This window comes from Monodon monoceros, unplaced genomic scaffold, assembly GCF_005190385.1.
Source record: "Monodon monoceros isolate NGI ecotype Baffin Bay Population unplaced genomic scaffold, NGI_Narwhal_1 Super_Scaffold_12, whole genome shotgun sequence".
Taxonomy (NCBI): Eukaryota; Metazoa; Chordata; class Mammalia; order Artiodactyla; family Monodontidae; genus Monodon; species Monodon monoceros.
In genome coordinates this window covers 88,113,260-88,130,752 of record NW_021703768.1, presented here as the reverse complement: position 1 = coordinate 88,130,752, position 17,493 = coordinate 88,113,260, and the positions used below count along the sequence as shown (strand labels likewise).

General features: G+C 41.7%; 1 pseudogene; it reads left to right on the top strand.

Moving 5' to 3' along the window:
* The first annotated feature begins 1,764 nt into the window (after window positions 1–1,764).
* Window positions 1,765–17,493, top strand: part of LOC114892111 — a 51,814-nt pseudogene continuing 36,085 nt past the window's right edge.

Here is a 17,493-nt window from a genome sequence, read left to right as displayed (position 1 = left end):
CCTTATATGTCAATGCTGGGATGTGACCAGTGTGAGCTTGGACTGCGTTACTAAAAGTACAACCACCCAATTGGACTGAGTTTTGGTTGCCATGTCCAAAAAGATGTCAAATATTAACTCTACTGTTGTCTTGGATTTTTGCAGTAGACCCCAAAGGACATGAATAGTACAAGAGTGATCAAAGTCCTCCCATGTCCCAAAGGGGTGTGCTAGATCAATTTCATGGAACATGTTAACAGATCATAAGTCCAGTTTGGTCAGCAAGAGCTCATCACCCACTTCAGTAGGAGGTAAAGAGAGGAGCATACTCTTCTCATTAAGCCAAGAGAGGGAGGCTTCAAGAGAACATCCTGAGAGCTTGGCACTTACTTCCTGAAGTTTGGGGCACAGAGACATTCACATCTACATGTCCCCATAAGTCTAAGATGGACAATCTAGGTGCAGGGACCCCTGAGGAGTACAGCAATGAGAAGATAATGTTGGGAGGGAAATGTGCTGCCCTTAGCTACAGGGAAAGGGTAGTTTCCCGGGGTTGGTTTGTGGGCTTAGCTCAGCAGGAGAACACAGGCCCGGAGGTGCAATGTGCCCAGGAACCCAGGGTGTGAACAAAGTTGTAAGTGACCAGCCAGAGGGGAGGAACCATTGTTTAGATCGATGTTTCTCAAACTCTAGCCTGCATTAGAATCACACAGAGGGCTTGTTAAAACACAGATTCCTGGGCCATACTCCTAGGGTTTCTGATTCCTTAGGATGGAAGGGCTCCAAAATGTGTATTTCTAACAAACTCCCAGGTGGTAATAATTTTTTCATTTGTGGACCACACTTTGAGAAGCAGTGGCTTAGATGTCACCAGCAGAGCATCTCTGAGGAACAGGAGAAGTGCTACATAAGAGAATCAGCTTTGCATATGTCTTATGCCTAGAGGACATCAACAGACCTAACTGTACCAGCCAGTTTCCCCTAGTCTCTTCTACCCCAGCCCAGCCCTGGCGTGGTTGGGAACAGCAGCTGGTGAGAAGAAGAGGAAGAGCTATGAAACAGTAAAGCAGGCAACCACACTGCTCCCAACTCCAGGCTTCAAAGACTGGGTCAGATCTGAGCAGGAGTGGGGGGTAAGCCCTAAACTGGACATGTATTTGGAATTTTGACTAAACTGGGGTGGATTAGACTGGGACAGAGTTATTAGATTTTTAGTGCCCAAACAAAGGGACTAATAATATTTCCCATAGTGGAAAATCTATGGGGTCTGTTTCAAATTTTGTACACAGATGGAAAAAGAACTGGTTTGAAAAGAATGGATACAAGAATAAAGTTGATTGAGCCCAGCTTGTTTAATCAGCCAATTACACATTTCTCAAGAATGGTATTTTTCAAATTCCTAGCAAGTCCAGAGAAGTACAGCCAGGACAACAGGGCCCTAGAAACCTCACCAGAGAAGCACCCATGCAAGAAAATAGGGAGCTTCAGCATGGAGAAGATTGAGGAGACATAATGACACACTTAAAGTACTAAAGGGCCACCTTGTCAAGGAAGGATTTGCCTTCTATGTGGCGGCAGGGGCCACAGTGAGTTTAAGTTAGTGGAAGTTAAGGGAGGAGTCTGCTTAGGCTCCATATAAGGAAGATACAACAACTAAAGCCATGTTATTGACACCAAGGGATGGCCACTTGCCTGGAATGTTGAAGAGAGTTTTCCACACGGTGGAGGGGAGGTTTTGGATACTCCCTAAGCACATCAGCTCTACAGCAACATTTCATAGCCGGCATGGCGAAAGGTGGGTTCTCCAGGCTGGGGCCATCAGGACTGGCCTGGCTCCCCGCCCCTGCTTTCCTCTGTGTATGTCAGCCGAGACCACCAGCCTGTACTGCAGCTCAGCCCGCCCTGGGCTCCAGGACTACTGCTGAGGCAACCGGAGGGCAATGCAGGGTTCTGGTGAGGGCAATTGCACACTCATGGTTTTTGGTTAGTTGAAATTTGGTAAATTGGCCTATGCAATCAGGCCTTTCTACAATAAAGCTACAAACAACTCAGGATGACTGGAACCCGCCTGGTGCCCAAGAGTCTTTCTTTCTCTTGACGGTGCCTTCTCTGCTGTCCTCGGTCACGCACCACAGCAAGAGCACTGTTGAAGCGACTGACCAGGGGCTCGTGATGAGAAACCAGGGAAGTCAGAGACAGGGTGAGATACGTGGAGTGTCAAAACACAGACAGGGGGCTTCCCTGGTGGCGCAGTGGTTGAGAGTCCGCCTGCCGATGCAGGGGACACGGGTTCGTGCCCCGGTCCGGGAAGATCCCACATGCCGCGGAGCGGCTGGGCCCGTGAGCCGTGGCCGCTGAGCCTGCGCGTCCGGATCCTGTGCTCTGCAACGGGAGAGGCCACAACAGTGAGAGGCCCGCGTACCGCAAAAACAAACAAACAAACAAAACAAAAACACACAGACAGAGCCACTAGAAAGATGATGAGCATTTACAACGATGGAGGTGGAAGGAGGAGAAGGGTAATATGATACTGTGCCTGACTGTAAAATGCGGAAGTTTGTTTGTTAGGCCTTGTTTGTTCAATCACGGACAAGAATGGTGATTAGTCATGCTAATCAAAATTTTGAGCAGACAGAAAGGTGTTGTGTCTCTAGCCCAAATGTTGACCTAATCGTATAATAATCTGGGATCAATAAATTCTTAATCCTCAGCCTCAAATAGCTTCCAAATGTCCACAGGGGGGCAGAAAAATATTAGTGGGGTCAGGTGACCACAAGAAAGTGATTGTGACAGCTGCAGGCCTTAGCATTTACTTTGTGAAACAATGGCTTTTAGACAATGTCTTTCCAATTTGTTTTCAACGTTGCAGCCAGAGTGCTCTTTCAAAACACAAATCTGATCATGTCACCAACCTGCTTAAAACCCTTGAATGGCGTCCCACTGTTCTCGGAATAAAGACTAAACCCTTAACTAGGAGCTGCACAGCCAGGCCCCTGTGAGGGTTGAGCTTGGGGGCGGGATCGACCTTTGCGCATGCTCTTCTCTGGGTATCGGCTGCTTTCCCCCGACCCCTTCCTTGGTTAGCTTTAACTCAACCTGGTTCTCAGCTCAAATAGCCCTTTCTCAGGGAAGCCTTTCCGTGTCCCTGCACCCCGCTTCCACCTTGAGTCCTTTGTTCTTTGCTTTTTAGAGGGCTCCATTCTTTTCTTTTAAAGCACTTATCTCAGTTTGTAATTACACATTCATCAGTGCCAGTATTGTTTACTGCTCTCCCCCTCTCCCCACTATCCTCTCAGCCCCAGGAATGAGAAAGGTCTTTTTTGTTCACCTTCTTGTCCTGGAGCCTAACATTGTGCCTGGCTCATGGGAGGCCCTCAATGCCTTTTTTGTTGAATGGGTGAAAGGACTGCTTAAATTGTGCTTTCCCTCTGAAATTTTGAAATCTCTAAAGAGAGGAAAGTGTTAACCAGACATCAGAACAAAATTCTTAGTGATGTTTCCTCTGCCTCCATGCAGTGATTTATTTTAAAATGCAGAAGCCTATGAGCTCTAATCTTCCGTCATATTATATAGAAATCAGTTCATCATAATAACCCTCTAACTCTACCTGGTATTCTCATTTATTCCCTATTTTCTCTGGAATGAATTTAAGTAGTCCTTCCTAGGATTCATCTTCTTTTGGGAACTGTTATAGAGAACATCGTATTTTAGGTTAATTCAGTTGGGATTTTATTTAAAGGCACCCTAAGTTACAGACATTGACAGGTAAATGTTTATGAAAAGATAATATATATGCACTCTGTATGTGTGTATGTCTATCAATCCATCTAAAAATATGTGTTTTCATGACTTGAAATAGAAAAGATTGGATTTAGGCAAGGAAATCATTACAGTGTCGAAGTTTCCACCTCCAGATTCTTACCCTCTCCAGCTAAATTCTGCAGGATTTGGTAGAATAAGCGGACAGTCGTGATTTCCTGATGACTGACTGAAGGACATGTACTTCCCCTCCTAATGAAATCCTTAAATAGTGAGTCATAATGCCAGAGGCACTGTTCTCCGAGACTCCACCTCTGCCTATTTCTAATTCCAAATTCTGAAAAGAGAACAAGTCTAGATCCAGCCCTTTAGATCTCTGTGTGGGACTGAAGTATACATTTCCTTTGCAACTTCTTGCTCTCTTTCCTGTATCTTCTGCAGTGAACTGACAGCCACTGGGCAGGAGTGATCAACTTTAGTGACTGTGATGACAACAGAGAATAAAGAACCCACTGTCACTTGCTGACCGTGCCATGGTGGTCAATGTCTCTTTCAGAAAGCCACAAAAATGGACATTTAATCATTTATTGAGTCATGGTAGAGCCTAAGCCAAATAATCTAGGCAAACAGCTTCCACTATGACTATTACAAATGGCAAACTCTTACAAAACCTGGTTATTTCCTTCAACAGTATCTGGCTGATACTTCTGGCCCTCAGAAAAGATATTTTCTTGAGGTATGTGGAAAGAGGAAACAACTCTTCCTTTTATTCTGCAATACCCTCTAGCTATTGTTCTATTTGTCACCATATTTTCACGGCCAGATTTCTTGAATGGGTCTATAAGCCCTGTCTCCTTTTCTTCACCACCTAGTTTTTCCTGAACTCCTTGTTTGTCTTCCCACGAAATGACTAAATCTTTTCTCACAAAGATGCTAGAAACCTACTCCAATAACTTTTTAATATTAGTTTCCCAACTTGATATTGAGTTGGCTATTCCCGTTCTTCCTGTTCTTTCTAAAACGTCTAGTTTCATTGACCCTGACTTGACCCCGAGGCTTCAGGGACAGATCTCTGAAGAGATTCTCTTCCTTTTCATGAGACAGTTTTCTGGATTTTAGCTGCCTGTGCCAGACACCAGCAAACTCCAGGGCCCAGCTTTGTCTTGGTTTCCTTTTTACTTTTCTGTCAGAGTTCTCATTCATGTTCACATTTTCAACTATTTCCTTTTTCAAGTGAGTCCCAAATTTTCTTCCGTAGCCCTTAATTCTTTTCCAGAATTTCAACCTCACAACTTGCTTGTCTGGTTGAATATCTCACGTCACTGACTATCTTGCTAACACTTTCACATCTCCATGTCCCCTGTTTCCCCTTCCTATCCCTCCAAGTCAATATCTTCCACTCCCTGAGACTTGAAAGCTCACATTTGTCTTTGACTCCTTCTCATACAGTTTCTGTATCTAGTCAGTGATTAAAGTCTTCTCTATATGCCTCTAATGTCTGTCCTGTTTCCCATGGCCACTGCCATTACTAAGGTCCAGGATCTTTCACATCATGTCTAGATTTTGACAATATACTTCTAAGTGGTTTCCCAATAATGCCTTCCCCTCTCCAATCCATGCTGCCTCCTGCTCTCAGAAGAATCATTTTACCACTTAAAGCATCATTGTCTATAAGAAAAATTCCAAATATCCAGGTGTGGCAGGAAAACACCTTGAAATATTAGTTAATAGGAGCTCTCCCCATCTATTTTTCCCTACCCCATTCCACAAAGGCAGCCCAGCTTTTTGGCTGTCATCTCCTTGGAGGGAACTTTGTATTAACTGATACCTTGCAAGGCACATTCTTAAAACCTGAGTTCCCTGAAGACTTTGAAGGTAGCCACAGGAGAGAGAGAGAGTGATTACTTAAGACTGAGAAAAGGGCGTAAAGTTTGCTTAGATAGAGAACTGAGTGTGTCCTTTGTGGCAATGTCCCCCGCAAAAGGCACAACTTCACAAACATTGGCTTTAGGTTCTACCCAGGGGTGAGACCATGTTCAAAGCCTTAGCAAAGATTTCTATATGTCACTGTGTCTCAAAACAGCAGAGTCACAAAACTTTAAGGGGCCATTATGGGCTCAGTAAATAAGAATGGTCATCACCTTCAGACTGGAATATGGTCAGCATCTTCAGATTGGAATAGACAGTTAGCAGCCTGATCCCTTTTTTTCTGGGATCCAGGTAAGCTCCCCGATTCTGTGTGATCCTGGAATGGGGAACAGCAAAATAATGACTGAAATGACTGGGCGGCCCCCTCCAGTTTCTGGTTATTTGGTTAGAGGTCATCTGCAAGTTGCATGGAACGTCTCATTGGCCATCCTCTGAGCAGTGCTCTGCTGGGATCTCCAGAAAGATACACACTCAGTTCCAGAAAACACACCTTTTTAACTTAGCAAGAGCATTCCCCATTGGGTTTCTTCATCCAAAGCTCCTAAGGCACATCTCAGTTGGGACACTCTTCCAGTGATACCATAGGTGAGTGCATCCTAAAGCCAAAAGATGACCCTGTCGTTTTCTTTACACTTCACTCCACAAAATAACTCCACCCACTTAGCGCCTCTGCATGTAGCTTGGTAAATATTATCATCACACATTGATCCTGACTATTTAGCTCATGTGTGGGTGCTTTGAATAAGCCCTAGATGATATGCATCTTGAGGACTGGAATTGTGTCTTTTGCACCTTTCCTACCTCTAGCTCTCATTACACCTCTGTACTTAAGTGCTCAGCAGAAAACGTTTGAGCTGAAGTGAATGGAACTGAATCCTTGAATTGGCAGTGACGCACCTCCATGGCTCTGTGTAGCTCTGATGCAGACGGACATCTCAGGGCCCTCTTAGTTCCAGAAGTCTGTACCCTCCACTTCTCCCTAGAAGCACAGAGAATGTTGATAGCCTCAAAGGGTTCAGAAAGCAGCAGGAGCAGAAGCCTTGCAGCCAACCACATATATATATATTTTTATCCTTAGTGGGCGCTATTGATTGTTGGGCCTGACATGAAACGTAGGTTTTAAGGCAGTTCCCTGCTAGCTTTAGTTCATTTTCATTTGTACCAAATGAAAGCTTTCCAAGAATGTCCATTTATAATCTAGAAAGATTTATTAGGTATGTATGTGTTACTGTCCGAAAAATTAAATTCCAAAGAAAATCATTCGTTATGTAATATGGGAAAAGAATGACTCTAAAGACAAAAGTCAACTGTATTTGAACGAATTACCCATTTAGGTTGGGCTTTGTCTCCCTATTCTTCATTAAGGATTAATCAATTTCTTAGAAGGAAAACTTACTATGCAGTGACTCCATATCAGTATTTAATGTAATAGTGCCTGGAGCACCGGATTGACTTTCTTATTGTGAAAATGAGAAAGGAAATTCAGACTGTGTCCTATTTTCTAATGGTGGGACCCTCAGATAAATTACCATTTTGTTGCTCTTTACACCGTAGGAGTGATAATAATCAGGTTCTTTGTGTTCATTGATATGTTCTTGCTAGTTTCATTTTGTCAGACTTAACTGCAGTGTTTAATGTTATTGATCAGTCTGAAAAGTGCTAGGATGCCCCAACACTCCTATGGTTATATGGTTGGCTCTACCTTGTCAAAACATGAGGCTTATTTGTCTTCTCTATTGGATTCCTAAGATATCCACTGGTTCCCTACATTGTCTGAAGGTGGTCCCCTAATGTACTAATATTCATAGCATAGTAGCAAAATTCCCAACAGATTTTTGCTTTCATTCTTATATCTACTACATTCAGGAAAAGCTTAATATATTCCCGACAATTGACAATCCTCTTGTTATTTCTCTGCGGCCCGCGTATCTGTCTCTCAGTGTAAGTAAGATATGGTGATTCTGCTGCTGCCTAGATATTGACTCTGATAACATCAAGTTTGTCTAACACAAAAGACAGGACATTTGTTAAATAAGAACAGGAAAGGTAGCAGACACTACCCAAAATGTATACAGGTATATAGTTCAGGCCAGGGCCTTATTGTATTGTTTGGGTGGTCAGGCAGCAGGAGTGGGGTCCTGCCTTTGTTGCTATTGGTTTTCCTTCTGGGATGCCTGACAGCACAGACATGAGAAAGCTGCTCTTATCAGGCAGTCAGACCTGAAGTGTCCTCATTTTGTCCTTGAGTCTGGTTATAAATGATTCTAGAAAAGCTCCATGAAATAAAAGTTCCCAAGATTATCCCCTGCAAGAGCATCCCCTTAAAGTGCTCCCTAAGAGCATCTTCTCTAGTGCTCATTGCTGGACTCTCTCATTAGCAGATTTGCACAAGTGAGTAAGACTTCTCCATGGACTTGAATGTGGTTGGAACAAATAAAATTAAGTACATAGAAAAGTACCTTGGTGACAAACCAATCAGATCATCAAGTGCCTTTAGAGAATCCATTTCTGAAAAAGCAATTCAGCCCCGAATTTTAATAGATATATTAAAGCCAAATACAGTTCTCGTTCTTACAGCTTTCACCCCTGGCCTTTCCTGTTGCTTTAAGACCACTATATTTTGGACCATATATTACTGTTGCCATCCAAATAAATCAGGACCAAGAAATTATCTCTTCATTGCAGGACAGCTCACCACAAATACCTACATGATACCCTCACCCCTCATCTGTAGACCACTCTCTTTCCCAGATTTCTGTGGTGAGTGGGTTTGAAGTCAGCCGGCCAGCTGCAGAGTGGAGAACACTCATTAGTCATCCCTGTAGAAATAAACTTCTGATGATACATTGTTTATCCAAACAGAGCTTTACTTCCAACTGTGTAACAACTGGACATATATATATATACATAGTTGAATATAGGTATTCCATATATGTGTGTGTGTGTGTGTGTGTGTGTGTGTGTGTGTGTATTTGTAAAAAGTAACTGATTATACAAATGTAGACATAATGTGAATAATCCTTGAGTTGTGAGGCTCCTAAGAAAATACTTTGGAGCATACACTGAGGGCTGAGACATTTTTATTGGGTGTAGAAAATATCCATTCATTCTTCTTCCTTTGATATCATTGTTATCTTTGAGGTTTTCTCAGGTTATGTAATTTGGATGAAGCAGACTCCAGCTCCAGCTTCAAGGGTGGGCATGTGACCCAGGCTGGCTGCTCAGATCCTTCCATCTCCTTGGGTTTGACTTAGAGATGGGCTCATGATCCTGTCTGAGACAATGAGACTCAATTCTAGGATGTCAGAGTAACTGTTGGGTTAAAACTCCCTGGTTGCAGGTAGTCATCTTGAAGCTAAGAGTAGAGAGACAATGTAAGAATGGAGCCAACACAGTGGATGGTAGAGCCAAGAGGTGGAAAGAGCCAGTGCTCTGATGGTATAGAATGTACAGTTAGGTACATTACGAATTATCTCTTTTGCTTATTCTAGTTGAAGTTGAAACTCTGTCACTTGAAGCCAAAATAGAACTGAATAATACATGGATTTACTAATTGGGTAGGTTAAGGAAATGCTGCACACACAGTGTGTTAGTATTTCAGCAAGGAATCTGACAGTGTTTCTCATGAAAACCTTGTGGATAATGTGCAGAAATGTGGAGTGAATGCAAGTACAGTCAGGTGACTTCATCAATAATTGAAGAGTCATGTCCAAGAATGCTAATTCCACGTCAAGCTGAAGGACATTTTATAGTGGTGTGCCTTAGGGTTCTTCCCTGGCCCTGTCCTTTCTGACATATTTATCAAAGATTTGGATGAGCACACTGACGGCCTTCCTGTCAAATTCCACAGATGACAAGATGATTGGAGCAATAGGTAGTACGTTGGATAACAGAAATCAGTTTATAAAACTCTTCATATGTTAGAGCGTCAGAATGGAATTTTAAGAACAAATGTAAAATCTTTGAATTAAATCCAAAAACTAACTGCGCAAATAACTGGGTAACACTAGAAGCTTAGTTAAGTGTAATTTCAAAACGGATCCGAAATGTGATACAGCTGCCTACATATATAGATAAAGCTACATTTCATTGCATAAATAGGACACAATGGTGATGGAGGCAGATGTCATATTGAACAAATTGTGGTCAGACTGATAGGGCAGAGGGATATAGAGCCAAAGGAACTAAAGTTTTCAAATATTTCTACCTGGATATCTAATTATCTGCCTCAATGTGCCAAGTCATGTAAGCAGAAAGTATAAAAATTAATAATGAGAATGTTCACAGCCCTCTTTCTGCACCCACTTGCTATTTGGATACTCTATTTCCAAAAAGGAAGGATTATGTTTTCTCCAGGAGAAAAAGTAAGCTACATAATAAAGCGGGAAAGGAGGACCTGTAGAGGAAGAGACAGAAAAGCCTGTGGGTTCATATCAGGAAAGAGTTTGGGGGTGTTTAAAGACAGAGGGGCTTCAGAGCAATTTTAAGGCATGAGGGAATAGAGAGAAAATAAAGGAAGGGGATTTATTTTGGATTATAGTAATCACTCAAGTATAAACCCAAAATGCATCTTTACTAGAATTACCCAGCTTTTGGTATAATGAGTCCCTGGCTTTATAAGTGTTATCTAAGATTTTTCATATATTTCCTTTTTTAGCCAGGTTCTGCCCCATTCCCCTTCCCCACCACAGGAAGATAAGAGCCTTATGGAAAAACCTACCACGTTTCTAACCAAGAAGATATGACAGTGAGTTTCATAACCACAATATGATTGGGTCTGGAAGCAGACAAGGCTAATTCTTTGAATGCTATTGATCAACATAGTACTGGAGGATTTGGCCAATGCAATCAGACAATCAATTGAAATAAGAGTGATAAAATTTGGAAGGGAGAAGACAGAATTGCCATTGTCTGTAGATTATATAATTTACATAAAAATACAAGAGAACTAATAAACTATGAAAAGTAATAAATAAAGGAATTCGAGGTTAGCAAGTTTGAGAAATAAAATATCAAACAAAGATAAGTAGCATTCTTTTATACCAGCAATAACCAATTAGAAAATACAGTAGAAAATAAAACATCATTTACAATAACACAAAAGCTAAAAACTGTCTACAAACTGATCTAATAAAGATCTTTATAGAGAAGTTTTAAAATTATAATAAAAGAGGAACAAAGATTTGAATAAACGTAAAGTCACATCATGTGAATGGATTGATATCTTTACAATTCAAAGATATAGATTTCTGCAAATTGATCTATAAATTCAATGCAATTTCAATAAAAATTCCAGCAGAATATTTTGGGAGAACAGGATAAAGTGCTTCTAAGAGTAACATGGGACAATACAAGCCCATAAACAGCTAAGACAGTTTTGAAAAGGAAGAACAAATAAGGAGCTTGACCTAAAAGATATTAAGAAATACTATGGATATTAAGAAAAACTTTTATCATTTGGGGAAAGAACAAATGATAAAGAAATAATAGAGTTATGAAACAGTCCCTGCAGGAGAACCTTTGGGACCTCAGGGCAGAAAAGGGTGTCTTAAAATAGACCCTCAAAGTAAAATCCCTAAAAAGAGTAAGGATGGAATTTGACTACATCAAAATAATTCATGGTTTCTATTGAACAAAGAACACTATACACAATATTAAAAACTAACTCATGGGCACTTCCCTGGTGGAGCAGTGGTTAAGAATCCGCCTGCCAATGCAGGGGACATGGGTTTGATCCCTGGTCCGGGAAGATCCCACATGCCACAGAACAACTAAGCCCTTGCACCACAACTACTGAGCCTGTGCTCTAGAGCCCACGTGCCACAACTATTGAAGTCTGCGTGCCTAGAGCCCGTGCTCCACAACAAGAGAAGCCACCGCAATTAGAAGCCCCCACTCACAACAAAGAGTAACCCCCACTTGCCACAACTAGAGGAAGCCCGCACACAGCAAGGAAGACCCAACACAGCCAAAAATAAAATTAATTAATTAATTAATAATTAAAAAATAGTAATTCATGGACTGGAAGATCTTCACAACATCTATAAACAGGCAAACATTAACTTCCAGAATATATTAGGAATTCTCAAAAATTTTCAAGGAAAGACAGAAGCCCATCAGAAAAAAAATGGGACTCCACTCCTGGTACAGTGATGTACAAGGGGACACACAAGGAGGAACACTGCACCATTGTTTTGGGCAGTGGGAGTTGGGGGGCAATGTGTATCCCTCTCTAGGGGAATAGGTACGTATGATAGAGTACTTGCCTAAGATGCAATGATATGCAACAGTCAACAAAAATGAGTTAGATCTTCATGTAGTAGGACGACCAATCTCACAATGGCATATACATACAATGGAATACTATTCAGCCCTTAAAAAGGAGGAAATTCTGCAATATGTAACAACATGTATGACCCTTGAGAACATTTTGCTAAGTGAAATAAGACAGTCATAGAAAGACAAAAGCTGCATGATTCCACTTATATGAGGTAGCTAAAATAGTCAAATTCATAGAATCAAAGAGTAGAATGGTAGTTGCCAGGGACTGAAGGAAGAGGGAAGTAGGGAGTAATTAATCAACAGGCATAAAGTTTTAGTTAAGCAAGATGAATAAGCTCTGGAGATCTACTGTACAACACTGTACCTATAGTCAACAATAATGTATTATACACATAATTTGTTAAGAAGGTAGGTCTCATGTAAGTATTCTTACCACATGAAATAAAAGCCTACTGCTAAGTGAAACAAATGAAATTTATAGCACAGTAATTGTGTAAATGTCAAAAATTTCATACATACTAAAAAATAGTTTTACAGATATACATGTAAACAAATGTTCAGAAGGTAGATTGGAAGAATCCACATTGCAAACACAAGAATAGGGACTATGTAAGGATGGGAAATGGGATCAGGGATGGAGATGAAGGAGGAGAATAAATTAAAAGGAGGGGCCTCATATGGACCAGTTAAGTGCTATGAACTAAAGAGGAGAATTAACTCAATTCTGTATAGGCAAAGACCCCAAAAAAGGGGGAGATAGATAGAATTAGGAAAAGTGAAAAAATGACTACTTATGGGATACCAACTTAGGATCTCATTCTCCCTAAATCTTTTTTCTTTTAATTAACTTATTTAATTTTATTTATTTTTGGCTGCGTTGGGTTTTCATTGCTGCGCACCAGCTTTCTCTAGTTGGGGTGAGCGCAGGCTACTCTTCGTTGCGGTGCGCGGACTTCTCATTGCGTGGCTTCTCTTGTTGCAGAGCATAGGGCTCTAGGCATGCAGGCTCAGTAGCTGTGGCACACTAGGCTCAGTAGTTGTGGCTCGCGGGCTCTAGAGCACAGGCTCAGTAGTTGTGGCGCACGGGCTTAGTTGCTCCGCGGCATGTGGGATCTTCCCGGACCAGGGCTCGAACCAGTGTCCCCTGCACTGGCAGGCGGATTCTTAACCACTGCACCACCAGGGAAGTCCCCCTCTCCCTAAATCATTTTAATGAGGTTTCATTACCTAGATTTCAGGCAATAGCTTCTTTTTTTTAATTTTAAAAATTTTTTTATTTTTGGCTGCATTTTGTCTTTGTTGCTGTGTGCAGGCTTTCTCTAGTTGCTGCGAGCGGGGGCTACTCTTCATTGTGGTGCTCTGGCTTCTCATTGCGGTGGCTTCTCTTGTTGTGGAGCTCAGGCTCTAGGTGCACGGGCTTCAGCAATTGTGGCTCGCGGGCTCAGTAGTTGTGGCTCGCGGGCTTAGTTGCTCTGAGGCATGTGGGATCTTCCCGGACCAGGGCTCGAACCCGTGACCCCTGCATCGGCAGGCAGATTCCCAACACTGCGCCACGAGGGAAGCCCAATAGCTGCTTTTAAATGATCTGTAGAAGAAGTATCCTTTTGTTCCTGAGGTCCTAAAGTTCAAACTGTCTACATAGCAAAAGGAATCATCTTAATTTATAAATTATGCATTCTTTCCTCCTTTCATAAGTCTGTGTCTCTAGTTACCTCCTAAGGCATAATCGTTTATATGATGCCATAGTATATAAAACATTTTCATGTGAACTATACCATTTTATCGTCACAAAAATATGTAAAGGTGTTATTAAAGGTGAGTCAGGTACTATTATTATTGTTGTCATTGTTGGATTCCCCTTTTGTAGAGTGTGAATGCTCACATTTTGCTCAAATCACATCAGCTAAAAGGGCCAGAGCCAGGGACTGAATCCAGATCACATGATGTAAAATCTCATCATCTTTCTACTGAATTAATTGTGCAGAGGTGAATGCTCCCAATACACTATTTTCCTTAATAACAGAAATATCTTTGGGAGGAAGGGGTTATTACAAAACGAGGAAACTGTTTTTACCCCACATCAGGCAATAGTAATTGCAGGAGCCAGGACTCTAACTCGGCTTCTGTGCCTTAATCAACAGAAGCCCGTCACCGAAACATCAGACCAACGGAAGCAAATGTTTAAAAATTTAACTAACAGCTCTGAGTCCTACTGGGGGCCCAAAGAGCCTTAGAGGCTCTTGAAATCTCTAAAATGGAGCTATGGTTTTCAGGGAAATGCCGCAGACAGTGGAGCCAGTTTCACTACCAGGGTCACCTCCAGATCCATCTGTTAAAGGCCACCCAGCTCTCTGCTCTGAGTGCCAGAAATCAAGGATGATGTTTTCCCTGTATTGTGATTGACCATATTTAATGGACAAGCAGGAGTTTAGACAGAAAATGTGTGCTAGTTCCTCCGTACTTACCACATCCCTGCCTGGGTCAGTGAAAGCTCCTGAATAGGTCTTAACTCCTAAAACAGTCTTGAAAGGTCAGTAATCAAACTCAGGAACTGTGATTCTCAGCCCCATCTGGACATTAGAATCGCCTGAGGCACTTACAAAAACACTGATGCCTTTATCTTGTAAACCAGTTAAATCAGAATCTCTAAGAGTAGAACCAACGTATCAGAACTTTGTTTAAAAATCTCCCTAGAAGTTGATGAAAAGGTTCTGGAACTAGATAGTGGTGATGGTTGTACAACTTTGTGAATAAATAAGAATCACTGACTTGTACACTTTGAAGTGGGTAATTTTTATACTATGTCAATTATAGCTCAATTTGAGAAAGCAAAATGCTTTCTCAAGTTACTCTAATATACAGCCTGGGCTGAGAACAACTATGAGACTGAACAGTGTTTCCCAGTCTGGGCTGCACATTGGAATCTACTAGGAAGCTTTAAAAAATACTGAAGCCTAGTCACAACCACCGTAGATTCTGATGTTATTGGTCTGGATAATAATCTGGGCATGAGGAGTCAAAAAACTCCCCAGCTTATTGTCATGTGCAGCCACGGTTGAGACCACTGGTCTAGAACAAAGGCCCTCAACCCGTGCTCCCCAGATGAGCACCAGGGAACTTGTTAGAAATGCAGGTTCTTCATCCCTAGACCTACTGAATCAGAAACTGGATGGGGGTCGAGCAAACTCTGTTTTAACAAGTCCTCCAGATGATGCAGGCTCCAGTCTAGCTCTAGCACTCAAGGAAACTGCATTCCAATCCAGTCATTATCCTTAAATTTCCCTAATCCGTAAATATTTGCAGAGGGCATGTTCCAGAGGCAGAAAACTTTTTCGTTCCTAGCACCATGCTGGACAAGAACAACTTAGGGTCCAACTGGAGAGTGACGCACATGGAACCAAATAATGAGGAGGAAACTATGTAGGATGCTGGGTTATAATGTTTCTCCTATATAAACAGATGCTCATTTCAGTTCTCACACCAAACCTTTGAAATTAGAATTACAAAGTACTACCTAAGTGGTCTGTTATTTCTTTACTACCTGCATTTTGAAACTCAAAACACATTTTGTAACCTCAAATCTTTCTTTAACTTTAGCCTTTGAGCCAGTGATTCTCTTTTTTCTTGATTTTGATCAATTAGAGATTCTTATTTACCCCTTCTGCAGCCATTTGAGAACGTTATTGGAATATCTTTGACATTTTAGAAAAGATGTAGTTTAGAATTTTGCTTTCTAAAAGTTTGTAATGAAAAACCTAGATTTAAATTTGTATTGAAGATCTTGAGATATAAATATTTTTTCTATATGCCAGCCCACAGTTGTGAAGTGGCTACTGCATCATTTTTTTTCTTTTTTTTTTTTTGCGGTACGCGGGCCTCTCACTGTTGTGGTCTCTCCCATTGCAGAGCACAGGCTCCGGACGCTCAGGCTCCGGACGCGCAGGCTCAGCGGCCATGGCTCACGGGCCCAGCCGCTCCGCGGCATGTGAGATCTTCCCGGACTGGAGCACGAACCCACGTTCCCTGCATCGGCAGGCGGACTCTCAACCACTGTGCCACAGGGAAAGCTCCTGGCTACTGTGTCATTAATTATGGATTCTTAAGGAAGCAGGTTTCCCTAGATGTTCAGCATTTGTGGGGACATTTCCGAACAATAGGGATCTAAAATCAGTCAGTGAAGAAATGGCTGGGCTTCCTTGTGGCGCAGTGGTTGAGAGTCCTTCTGCCGATGCAGGGGACACGGGTTCGTGCCCCGGTCCGGGAAGATCCCACATGCCGCGGAGCGGCTGGGCCTGTGAGCCATGGCCGCTGAGCCTGCGCATCCGGAGCCTGTGCTCCGCAAGGGGAGAGGCCACAAGAGTGAGAGGCCCGCGTACCGCAATAAAAAAAAAAAATAAATGGCTGGATTATTTGTCCTCTGTTAGGGCACTTTGATAAAACAAGGTTGCTAATAATTATTTCCCTAACACTAATTACTCCCAAACTACCTCTACAAATAGAAGACTAGGAACCTAATGTTCAGCCTAGTTTGAGAGTGTTATAGTATCACATACGTACGCGCACACGCACACACCCTTCCAGGTTCATTAACACAGAGATGACACAGCAACATTTCTGGGGCCTTAGTTTTGACTATCCTTACACTTGAATATAGAGAGAAGCTGCAAAACCAAGATTTAGTTTCTTGAAATAGTAAATTAAATTTGGCTTCCAAGGCCTGTTGGCATCAGAACATAGTTTTTTTATGTACCTCTGTCTACCTCTTATTCTCTCCCAACTAAGAGTACTTAAACTCATTCTGTCAGACATATGCCTCAGCCCTTGAGCCCTATCCCATTCCCAACAGGGCCTTGAGTGGTACCCTGTCACCATGGTGACATTCAGACATCTCTCAAGAGGCCTGAGCAGGTGAGTCAAAGCATGGAGCTCATTATCCCTACGGAGTCAGAAGAGAGAATAATGCATAGAAGAGTAGTCAGAAATCATGGAAGAAAACTAAAAGATAGTTATTTAGGACCATTTTTAGGAATTCTTTGGAGGATAGGCAATTAAGTAAAATCAGAGAAAAATGAGGTTGAAAATAATTAGAAGTAGGGTCAGTAAATTTGGTATGAAGGAAATACTCTCTAGTAGAGAATGAAGTCTTGAAACATCAGATGGCCATTTCTATAAATATATTGGGAGGTACTTTTTAAAAAAACATACATTAAAAAATTTTCAGTGAGTCTGTAGAAACTTTCTGCTTTTGAGACCTTGAGAAGTCTTTTAAAATATTTTTTCCACTGGTTCTCAGGACTCCCCAAGTCTTGAGAATCAATTTCTACTCATTCTTCATGGAGTTCATTGTCCAAATATTATTGGTAACAGTTTTTTAAAATTATAATCACACATAGTGACTGATCCATTATCTTTCATTCATAACATATCAATAATCTCCCAAAGCAGATAATTATATCATTATATGCAACATGATCTCTGAATATAACAGGTGCAGTTAGAAGGGGACACAGACTAGATGACAGAAAAAGATCTGCTCAGGGATGA